We start from the raw sequence: 12,476 nt of genomic DNA, 5'->3' as shown, positions 1-12,476 counted from the left end.
CTAAAATTGCTTAATTTAAAACCGATTTAACCGTTTTAAAGTGCAAATATGTGTTTTAAATAAACCGTAAGAGCTTCCTGTGCAGGTGGTGAACATGCATATTTTAAAATATCTTGTATTTTGGGTGTGAAACCTCCTCCCATCTTCTAAAGTACAACTACAAGCTGCAGGGATGCTGCATGTTTCGGCCTCCTGTCCTCTGTGTTTTGAGTATTTACGCCTCCGATTTTATCCACCGAGTTTCCGACTTCCTTGTCAGAGTTGAGCTGTGATTCAATTTGTGCATGAAAACACAAAGTCAGCAGAGGGCTGTAATCTGATTAGTGGAGGCAGCGAGAAATTGTTTTGCAGTAAAACGTGGTTCCCTTCGGTCACAACAACGTCGCCACCGCCGCGTTCCCCCGACAGGATGTGGAGAGGGGGAACGTTTGCATCGACGCACTAATGATGCCATTTTTAATCAGATTACAGACGGGAGGTCGTTACAGCTCCAGTGTTTGGAGCTTTTATCAGCCAGGTTTCATATCAATTATTCACCCTCCCCAAGGACTCAATCCAGATGTTTGTGTCTCCAAACAGCTGGTCAGAACTTCCTCCAAAACATAGGCTAAATTCACCGAGATCTCATTGTGTTACTGGGAATAAAACAGGTTAAAAAAAAAGAAAAGAAATCATTAAATCTGTTATTGTGGCCTCCAGAGAGCTGCTGTCAGAAGTCAAGGAAACTAATTCAGCTTCTCACGGGTTAAAGATCGGTTTTCAGCAGCGTGTTTTCAACTGTGCTCTGCAGAACGGTCTCATTTATTACCTCTATATCCAAAAAGCCAGCTCATGTCAGCCGCTCCCCCAAGGACAACGTTTTATCTAATGAGATAAAAAATAAAGAAAATCCATCGCTCTCTCTCCTCCACAGCAACAAAAAATGATGAAGCTTCAGAGAATCAGCAGCATAAAATTAAAACCAAGTGAACGAACGCAGAGAGCAGCCTGAGCATCAAGCGTTGGTAGCTCAAACTGATGAAGATGTGTCTTTGCAGGTGTGTTGACCCTTCAGGGCCACTGTAGTGCTACTTTCAGGTTGCTGAAGTGGAATAAAAACAGATTACTGTCTAAATTCCAGCGCTCTGAATGATTTATCATCTAAAACAATAAAAAAAAAACTTGCTTCTGAGTCTTTATCCAAGTTTCTGCAGCTCTGGTTTGTGTTTTAAGTCTGTAACGATACTGGGAAGTGGAGCCGTCTCAGAGCGGCTCCTCGTGGGAGATCTGCTGCTGAAAACCAGACAAACTCCCTTTTCCTGCAGCGTCGATAATAAATAAAGAAATAAATAAAGAACCCTCCTCTTGTTTGAAAGTGAGCGATCAATAACAGAGACACTGTCTGATTCGAGGTTGAGCGGATTCCTGCTAAATGCAGCGGGATGTGAGAACAGCTCTGAACGATTTGGAGGTGGGAAACGCAGCGGGAGGCCGCGTTGAGATGAGAACAAACTGGATTCCATGTGAACGACCCCTGCAGATCCACGGAGAAGATGAAACCTTTTGTTAGGAGACACAAAAAAACCTCCAGGGGCCGAAAGACAAACGACGAGAGTTTAACACGTTGGGAAATGAACTTGTGTTTCAATCACAGAGGGGAGAGGAACGTCTGCTGCAAACTGCTGCAGGGGAGGGGGGGATGGTGCGTTCACTGTCCTCACAACTGGAGACACACAGACAGGAAGTTTTCTTTTATTTTTTATGACTGAGTGGAATGATGAAGTGGTTTCAGTCGGGCTGACAGAGCGACGACGCCCGGGAGTCCAGAGTTTAATTAGCCAGGAGCCCTAATCCCCGGGATGAACGCTGCTGTAATAACGGCGGGCGGGCGGCTGCAGAGTTTATCGCCTCCTGCATTAGGAACGAGAGCGAGACACAGACCTGGAAACACCGAGCTTCATCTAATATTTACATCTCAGCCTCCTCGGGTTCAGAGAGCAGCAGCACCAGATCGTTCTCGTCGCTTCAACGCAGCGACCTTGACCTTTGAAAAGTCCAAATGAAAGTCTGTGCAGGATTCCAAGAAGCTGAGATGTGCGTCGCAAACCTCCAAAATCAGATTCCTCTGTTTACTGCACATTGCGTTGTTCTGATTATTGATTATTTATACTTTTTCTTTCTGAATTTGGTTGTTTAAATAGTTTCCTCGGTGGTTGGGTCTTCTTTGGTTTCTTGCGGTTTGTTAGTTCAACTCTCGAACCTTTAGGAACTAAAACACTGAGCAGTCGTCGCTCTGCTGCAGCCTGCGGCGATGCAGCTCAGCTCCCAGCATGCACCGCGGCATGTGTGTTTACACTTGCAGCAGAAATTAACAAGAACTCAGGGGGCAAAGACGTCCTTGAATGTAGCAGAGAAAGGAAAGTGTTAGGCTATTTTTTAAACCAGTTTCACCTTTTGTGTCTGTTTGGCTACTGTCCCCCTGTGGGCCTGTGTGTGTTTGTCTGTTAAGGTGGAATTGTTAAGGAACCCGTGCTGCAACAAGTGGTCATTAACTCTGGAGGACAGTGAACGTCTCATTCCTGCTTCTTCGCCGTTTCTCTCATCCTGAGGTGAAAATGGACCGGTATTAAAATCCTCCACTTGGCGCGCGGTCAAGTGCATTAGTCACAACGCCATCGCTCATCACCGGGAGAAGTCATCCCAAAATATTACAATGGCCTCTCTCTCTCTCTCTCTCTCTCTCTCTCTTCCTCTCTCTGTCAGGATGAGTCTCCAGGTAAATGACTTTGCTAAGTGCCGAGCGTCAGTTTCTCCTCCACTCCAGAAATCCTTCAGCCGTCGACAGATTAAGAAGAAACGAGAGAGGAAGTGGCTTTTATGTTGCGTTTATAACCCGTGTCAAGTGTTTAGCATGGCGGCTACGTGCTAATGCCACGCAGCGGTTTCACGTTTCAGCCACTTGGGTTTTAATTTGAAAGGTTATTAGATGTCAGCTGCCGGGTGATTGTGTACAGTGTGTATGTGTGTGTGTGTGTGTGTGTTTCTATTCATTCAAGGACCAAACACAGAGAATCTGGTGAAAAGCGTCCGTCTGATGGAGAAGAGGTTGTTGTCCTTGAAAGCACCATTGAAGGCAGCAATAAAAAAACTGCTGCTGCTCTGGAGACACGTCCACAGATAGAAACCATTTACACCTGTGATTGGTCACGACGCTGATAATCAATCAATAATTAAAGATGTTTTTAAAGCATACGGTTCTAAAAGTGCTGCAGAGCATTAATCTATGAATATGTGCAACAACACAACATCAAACTTTGGTTTCAATGTTGTTTACAGCTACGTTGTGAGATCATACGTGACTTTAAGCCTCTAAGTAGATGAAACTTTCAATTTTAGTCATTTATTATTGATTAATCTGTGTTTTTATGAAGCTGTCGACGTTTCAAAGCTTCAAAACTATTAATAAATGTTTATTTTCACAAGATATTTGAACACTCGGGTGTAATGTTATGAGCCAGTAGCTTTTTAAAGATGGATTTAATAAGTTATGTTATGAAATCTACAAGTTTCTGGGGATTTTTTCATCAATCAAACGATGAATGGTGTGATTAATAAAACAGAAAGAAGATAAGTGTCGGCTGTAGCTTCATATCCAAACATCAACACTGGATGAGTTTAATAAGAAGCTGCAGCATCAGAGACATGACGGAGAACTGATCGGTCCTGTTCAGTCTATAATCAATACATCGAACATGGAGAAGAGTTTGTGAGAGAGAGAGAAAGTGTGTGTGTGTGTGTGTGTGTGTGTGTGTGTGTGTGTGTGTGTGTGTGTGTGTGTGGTGCTGAGTGGCCATTCATTACAAAATAGGGTGCACCTTCACGTGGAGCTGAAAAACGATGACACGCTCGTTTTCTGGCTTTAGCCTCCGGGGGAGAGGAGGACAACAGTGTGAGTGTGTGTCACTTTCCCATCAGTTTGCGTTTATAATAGTTGACAGAGAAGAGGAGAGAGAAGAGAAAGAGAAAGAGGAGGAGGAGGACGGTGGCAGAAAACAATAAAAAAAAAAAAGGATGGAGGAGTGAGGAAGAGGAAGAAGAGAAGAAGAGGAGGAGGAACCATGTGGGAGAGCAAGGAGAGAAAGAGTCTCACTGGAAAAACCCACATTCCTATTAGCCTGTGTGTGTGTGTGTGTGTGTGTGTGTGTGTGTGTGTGTGTGTGTGTGTGTGTGTGAGAGAGGATTTGCAGCTTATCAGATGACCTTATTGGCAGGGCTAAGGAGGCGCTCGTGCACGCGCGCTTTTCCACGCACGTGACAATAGACGCTATACACTGTCAACTGATTATTTCATTTTCATATTATTTCTATCTTCCTCCTCCTGCTGCTGCTGCTGAGCTTCTCCTCTGCAGCCGCTTGTGTGTTTATGTAATTATGAATATTCATGTTCACACACACACACACACACACACACACACACACACACACACACACACACACACACACACACACACACACACACACACACACACACACACAGAGAGAGAAAAGAGAGAGAGAGACAGATAAAAGAATAGAAAGAAAAGGTGTTGGATTTAAAGCTGTATTAAACACCACAGGGATTCTATGTGGATACTACCACAATAAAAGCCCCTAAGGCTCATTATTAACAACAATAACTCACTATAAGAAATAATGATGTTAAAAAAAAACACATTAAAACCTCTATAATAGGACGCATTAAATATTCATCACATAAATATAAAGTGAGATAAGTGAAGTGAAGCCGAATGTGTCTCCGCTCGTTGTGGTTGTGTTGAATCGACACCGGCGCGGCGGGAATAATAGTTGTTAGAAATGATAATTGGAGGTAATAAAGAGTTGATTAGACGGAGATGTGGACTGACCTCAGGTCGGCTGGAAGCGGAGCTGATGGAGACACTCGTCCTCCTCCTCCTCCTCCCGTCTCCCAGCGCCTCATCGGACTTCACCATCAATTAGAGTAAAAAAAAGAAAAAGAAAAAAGTGAAAATACGAAAGATCCGATGCGTGTTCCGCTCAAACAAGTTTTCATCGGCGCTGCCACACGGACTCAGGACCACACACAAACACAAACACACACACACACATACACACACTTTCTTTCTCTCTCTCTCTCTCACACACACCGGAGCTCAACGCGTCCGTCTCCGCTCCGCTCTGCCCGGGGACTGGGAGCAGCAGCCGCGCTGGACGAGGCTGGGTGACGTCACGGAGAGGGGGCGTGGCCACACACACAGAGACAGAGACAGAGACACACACACACACACACACACAGGCTTCTCACTGACTTTAAATGATTGATCGGCTCTGAATCAAGTGATTAGATTAGAGAAAGAGTAAGAGAGAGAGAGGGGCTTTTATTTTGTAGGAGCACCTGGATTCAGGTTACAGGTACTGTAAAACAAGATAGATAGATAGATAGATAGATAGATAGATAGATAGATAGATAGATAGATAGATAGATAGATAGATAGATAGATAGATAGATAGATAGATAGATAGATAATTAAAGATGTGAAGTGCTGCATTAATTGAGCATTAATCTGGACGTTTCTGCAACAACACAACATCAAACTTTGGTTTTCAATCTTGTTTACAGATTCCCTGTGAGATCATACGTGACTTTTAAGCCTCTAAGTAGATGCAACTTTTAATTGTAGTCATTTCTTATTGATTGATCTGTGTTTTTATGAAGCTGTCGACCTTTCAAAGCTTGAAAAAGAAGAAGAACGTGAGTTTCTTCTTCTTTTTAACCTGCCGCAGGTGGTTTTACAGCACAAATTGAAGGCGTTTCTTCCATTTCCTGTCATTTTTAATGACTCTCTCTGCACCGGCTGCTTCGTTAGACTCTCTTCCTCTTCTTCTACTTCTTCTCTCTGTGAGGGAGGTGAAGCTTGAAACTGCAGCGAAACCAACTCATCTCTGATCTCTGTGTTTTCAGAGAGCAGACTACTGGACATTGTTCTCTGTAAATCTGTGCCGCTATAAATAAAGTTGATTGAAGCTGAAGGGTAAATGGCTCGTGCTGCAGGACGCCACTGCGCTAATGAGGCGCGGTTCAGCGAGGAGTTTGGTAATTAAAGGCTGTCAGGATGCCATCAATAACAACAACAACAACAACAACGGCAGCAACAACAAGAGAGAGGAGTCTCCTCTGTCTCATGCTGGTGGAAAACAGGAAATCCAGGGGCATGCTGGGAGAAAAACACACACAATACAGAGTTAATGTTGTGCTTTTATTCTGAAATGCAGGCCATGTAAGGAAACAATTAAATTAAGTAACTGTGAACAGAAATAAAGTGTTTTCAAGTGTAAAAAAACAATTCAACCAAAATATGAAACGTTAAATAAAAGAAAAATGGCAGCGGCGGCAGAAGAGGAAGAAGAGAGGAGTGCGTTTACAAGCGGCTGTTGCTCCCTGAAGGGTCAGAGGTCACGACCTTGTGTTACTTTATTTACACCGAGTGTTTGACAGACACAGGCGAGTGTCTTCTTCACCAGATGCTGACAACAGGAAACAGTCTCAGGTTACAAGTCCGTACACTTGAGATACGGAGAAGCTGCGTTCGGCTTCCAAACTATTTGAGGAGGTTTTCTTCCAGACGTTGCTGAGGTAGGAGTGGACTGGGGACAGTTGCAACACATTTTTCTCAGTAACTCAGACACTATTTGGACTAAACTCACCAAACGTTGATAGATTAAACATACACGTGTCTGCTAATTAGCCCTGCCATTTAAAGATGGTTACATATGACGCATTAATCACAATATTCATTTGAATGGAAGAATTCAGATGTTGCAACCGACCCCAAACCTGTTGCAACACAGATCAAGACGGTTGAAACATATTAGAAGCACATTGAATTTCACTCATTAACTTTTGCTTTTTGTCTCAATAAGCATAGTATTCCTAAACTAGAAAATTTCCTCTCGGGAAATTTTGAAAGGCCCACGGGGCTACTGCCGGTTTTGCCATCTCTGTCAACATGGGAATCAAACCCACGATCTTAAGGTCAAGACAGAGCTGATCAGACAGACACATGATCATCTTTCTATAAGCACTGATATGGAGGAGCTGTAACCACATTAGGTTAACTGTAGCTGTGTCCCAATTCAGGGTCTGCATCCTTCGGAGGGTGCATTTGAAGGCCGATTACGTCACAGCGCTGCGCGAAGGCTGTCCCAATTCGTCCAAATTCAAAGGCTCCTCCAAATGCAGCCTCCAAATGCGTCCTCCTTTCCCCTGCATTCGGAGGATGCACCGCTTGTATCCTTCGCGGCCTCCCGTATCCCAAGATGCTTTGCTGCACCGTTGTTGTTATTAGCAACCTAGCCGCTAGCTATCGAACGTAGCAGCTCTGTGTTGTAGCCATGGTAACCCGGCTCTACGCCGGCTTGGAGGTGTGGCCGCCCGCTGCTCAGCTCTGCTCTGCTCTGGCTGCACAGGTGAGGAGCGGAGGTGTGTGTGACAACTTTTAATAAGAAAGCTATGAAAACACATTACTTGTGCTCTTTATTCTCTATTCACTTAATAGCCTGAAGCCTCCCCCCCCCTGGCTGCTGTTCAATGGTTTGTTTATTAGTATATTAATGATAACTAACCTTGTATTGATTCTACTTCTTTAAAAAAAAAAAAAAAAAAAAAAAAAAGGAGAAGGAGGAGGAGCGGAGGAGCGGTAGAGCCGTTACAAGCGGCACTTTTAAATGTTTAACGTCCGGCCGTTGTTTACGTTCGGCCGTTGTTTACGTTCGGATCAGGAAATGCTCTGAAGGCTAGACCGTCCCATTTACCGACCGTTGATGCAGCCCTCGGAGGAGTCTCCGAAGCCGTTGCCTCCGGAGACCGCGTAGGCTGGGTCCTCCGAAGGCTGCAGCCCCTGAATTGAGACACAGCTTGTGTGTGTGTGTGTGTGTGTGTGTGTGTGTGTGTGTGTTTAACTGTGTGTGTGTGTGTAACTGTAATCACATGAAGCTGGTTCTAGAGTCTCTGTGTGTGTGTGTGACTATGAGCTGCATCCTGTGTCAGTCTGATTTAGCTGTGTCTGTGTTTATAAACATTTAAACGAGCGCCAGGTGGATTGTTTATGAAGTTAACGAGCTCTGGCCTGAGGATCAAAGAGGTTACCACGGCGATAGGGGCCCCCCCCAGGCTGAGACAGACAGAAACGTGGAGAAAAAGAGCGATTTTCTGCCTCTGCACCGGTCTCACATTTAGGCTTAGCGTGAGAAAACGGTAACTCCTATCAGAACAAAACACAGATCAACGTTGCTCTAAGGACTTACTGAAAATTTTGGTACGATTTGGTGTTTCTACAGTAAATATTTTGGAGAGGATGGCAGTTTTAAAACATCAGGCCGTTGGAAGTCCGGTGTCATGGCGGAGTGAAGACGCACACTCCTGCGCTCCTCACCTGTTTCGAGATTTATTTACTTTTATCATCAAATTATCCGAAACACACACACACATTTTGGTGTGTAGAACTTTGTTGTAAGACTCGGCAAACAGCAGGACTTCATGATGAGCGGAAGACCCAACACGAGAGCAACCCAGTCGTCTTTGGCCCAGTCGAGCGAGACCGCAGCTAGCTGTAGCTACTCCGGCGAAGCTACAGAAGCTGGGGCTAGCACGAGCTCGCAACTCACCCGTGAAGATTTGAAGGGACTGCTCGACCACATGAAAGACGAGATCCTGTCGGAGCTTCGTTGCATGGTTGCCACGCTGCAGTCCACAGTCTCATCTCACGTCGTTAAAATCCAGGAGGTGGAAGAAGGTTTAAACGACGTGGATGGCAGAGTCACCGCGCTGGAGCGCTCATATGCTGATTTGAAGGCTGAAAATGAAAAGCTCCGTGCTCACGTGGATGACCAGGAGAACAGGTCACGAAGGCAGAACATCAGAGTTGTTGGTCTCCCGGAAAAAATTGAAGGCGGTCATCCCACCACCTTCATGGAAACTTTCCTGGTGGAGGTATTCGGGGAGGACAGCTTCCCTCATAAACCAGAAGTGGACCGCGCTCACCGCGCCCTCAGACCGCCGCAGCAAAACGGGCCCCCGCGAGCCATGATCGCCCGTCTACATCATTACCGGACCAAGGAACGGATCCTACGCTTATCCTGGGAGCGAGCTGGACAGCTGACATACCGGGGGCAGAAGATCAGCTTTTATCCTGACCTCAGCATTGACCTGGTCCGAAGGAGAGCGGCTTTCAACCCAGTAAAGAAACAACTTCAGGAGGCTGGCGTGAAATACTCGCTCGCATATCCTGCAACCTTCCGGTTCACATATAACGGGTCCAAACACGAGTTCAAGTCACCGCAGGATGCAGCCGCCTTTGCCAAAGCAAATATCCAGAAGACGGGGGAAGCTCCGGCGGCCGCGGGGAGCGACGATATGCCCGCATTAGAGGACTAACCGGCTGGTTTCCTCATTTTTGACCGCTGAAATGTGCGCACTGTTGGAGATTATTCCCCCTGGTCACAGTCTGTAAGTGGTGCTATGTTTACTAGTCCGTGTCGAACTGCTGTGATATTATATTGAAAGTTGACATATGAGACCAGTTTAATTTCACTGTTTTTTTTTGTTTTTTTTTTATGCATTTGACAAACAACTTAAAGTTACCATTGCACTGGCTCAGTTTATTATTCGTGTCGGACCACCGACGATGTAGACTGATCCCAGCCCCTCTCACTTTCTTGTTTGTGTACTAGCGAAAAAGAGAGGGCTTTTTTTTTTTTTTTTTCTCACAGATGTGTGATCCGTTTTACTAAAGACATGTTTTGCAACTTTGCAAAGTTATGCTAAGTTCTCAGTAAAGTAAATGTCTATCCTTTATTGCAAAATTACCATGATTATCATCATTTCTTGGTTTCATGATGATGATATAAGTTGTCACTTACAATTTTTGAGTGAGGAGTGCTAAGATGCATGTTAGGTTTAATGCATCTTAGAAGCTTTTGTAGTAGTTGGTTAAGTACAGCACTTAGTTTGGGTAAGTGCTATGGTGGGGTGGGGGGCATATCCTCTGGATTGTGTTTCTTAGTTTTTTTCCCTTTTTCTTTTCTTTTCACGTTTTTTTGCTTTGCACTACTTAAAGTTTTTCACCATAAGAATACCAGCTATACTCACCTGCATCGATTTCTTATTGAACAAAATGACTGGGGTTAAGAATAGAAAGCTCAATTTGATCTCTTGGAATGTAAAGGGCTTAAACCACCCAGTTAAAAGGAATAGAGTACTGGCCCATCTCTCTCAGTTGCATGTGGGCATAGCGTTTCTACAAGAAACACACTTTCGCAACGCTGATGTTAATAGAATTCGTAGAAGCTGGGTTGGGGAGGTCTATCACTCGAGATTCAACTCCAAGGCCAGAGGCACTGCTATACTCATCCACAAAGATATTTCATTCACAGCTGAGAAAATTGTGGCCGACTCAAGCGGTAGATATGTGATAGTCACTGGTAAACTCCTTAATAAATCTGTAATTCTAGCAAACATATACGCTCCTAACTGGGACGATGAGGCTTTTATGAAATCCTTTTTTTCAGCCCTGCCCGATGTTGATGTTCATAACTTAATTATTGGTGGGGACTTTAATTGCGTTCTTTGTCCTGAGCTAGACCGCTCCACTGCTAAACCTGGACCGCTTTCCAAGTCAGCCAAAGTCATTCATAACTATATAGAACAATACGGGCTGTTCGAACCCTGGAGGTTTAATTTTCCAACTGGTAGAGCGTTTTCTTTTTTCTCGCCAGTTCATAGTACTTACTCTCGAATTGATTATTTCTTGCTTGACACTCGGCTTATTCCCCTTATAGACCACATCACATATCATAGTATAGTTATCTCCGATCACGCCCCACTCTCTTTCGAATTGTCTTTCCCTGAGCAACCCCCTGCATGCAGAGCATGGCGCTTGAACTCTCTTTTACTCTCAGACTCTAAATTTACAAAATTTGTAAGCACTCAGATAAAGTTCCTTATTGAAACAAATGCCACGCCAGATATCTCTCATGGTATTCTTTGGGAGACCTTAAAAGCCTTCCTGCGTGGCCAGATTTTTAGTTTCACTTCCCACAGTAAAAAAGAAAACATTTCTAAATTAAAGGAACTCAGTGATAATATAGCCCAGTTAGATGCACAGTATGCAACCTCACCTACTCCTGAACTCTATCAGAAGAGGATTCTTCTTCAAACCGAGTTTGATCTAGCCTCAACTGCCAAGGCTGAGCACCTGCTTCTAAGGGCCAGGCATACTGTGTATGAATTTGGGGACAAAGCAGGCAGACTTTTGGCTCACCAAGCTCGACAGTCATACATGTCGCGTCAAATAACTCAAATACAGACCACCTCAGGCTCCATGGTCACTGACCACAAACAAATTAATGACACGTTTGCTGAGTACTATGGTAAATTATATACTTCAGAGTGCACTACCGGCCCCGGTGAAGCAGACTCTTTTTATCAGGAACTGAATCTACCTAGGCTGAACGATACTTGGAGATCTAGTCTTGAAAATCCATTGACAGTTGAGGAGGTTCGGGAAGCCATTAACTGCATGCAGTCTGGGAAAACACCTGGGCCCGATGGGTTCCCAGTGGAATTTTTCAAAAAGTTCTCTAGTGAACTTTCCCCATTACTTTTGAATATGTACAATGAAGCCCTCCTGCACGGCCAGCTGCCACAAACATTGAGGCAAGCCTCTATATGTCTAATTCCTAAAAAAGACAAAGACCCCCTTCGCTGTGAGTCCTACCGCCCAATTAGTCTACTCAACGTGGACTGTAAGATTCTCGCGAAATGTCTTGCCAAGCGCCTTGAAAAGGTTCTCCCAGCCCTCATTTCACCCGATCAAACAGGATTTGTTCAAGGACGACACTCCTTCTCGAACACCCGTAGGCTTCTTGATATATTGTACACCCAGTCAGAGTCTTATTCTCCTGAAATTATTGTTGCCTTAGATGCAGAAAAGGCTTTTGATCGGGTGGAATGGGGCTTCCTTTTCGATACCCTTTCAAGATTCGGTTTTGGACCCACTTTTATTTCCTGGGTCAAATTACTTTACAGCGGTCCCTTAGCCTCAGTTCGAACAAACGAAACGCAATCAAGCTATATCCCTTTGTACCGTGGAACGAGACAGGGATGCCCCCTATCGCCGCTGCTTTTTGACTTAGTGATTGAGCCGCTTGCAATTTCCTTAAGACAGTGTTGCACCTTCGAGGGGATAATCCGAGGTGATAAGGTACATAAGGTGTCACTGTACGCAGACGACCTCCTCCTATATATTACCAATCCTGCAAAGTCCCTTCCGTCCATTCTATCTAAGTTGGAACAGTTCGGGAAACTCTCCGGTTACAAGGTCAATATGCAAAAAAGTGAAGTTTTCCCTCTCAACCCCACCGCCCTTAATATTCCTGCTTCCATGTTCCCTTTCAGGAGAGTAACATCCCATTTTAAATAC

This window comes from Trachurus trachurus (genome assembly GCF_905171665.1).
Source record: "Trachurus trachurus genome assembly, chromosome: 2".
Lineage (NCBI taxonomy): Eukaryota > Metazoa > Chordata > Actinopteri > Carangiformes > Carangidae > Trachurus > Trachurus trachurus.
Note: the sequence above shows the minus strand (reverse complement) of the source record.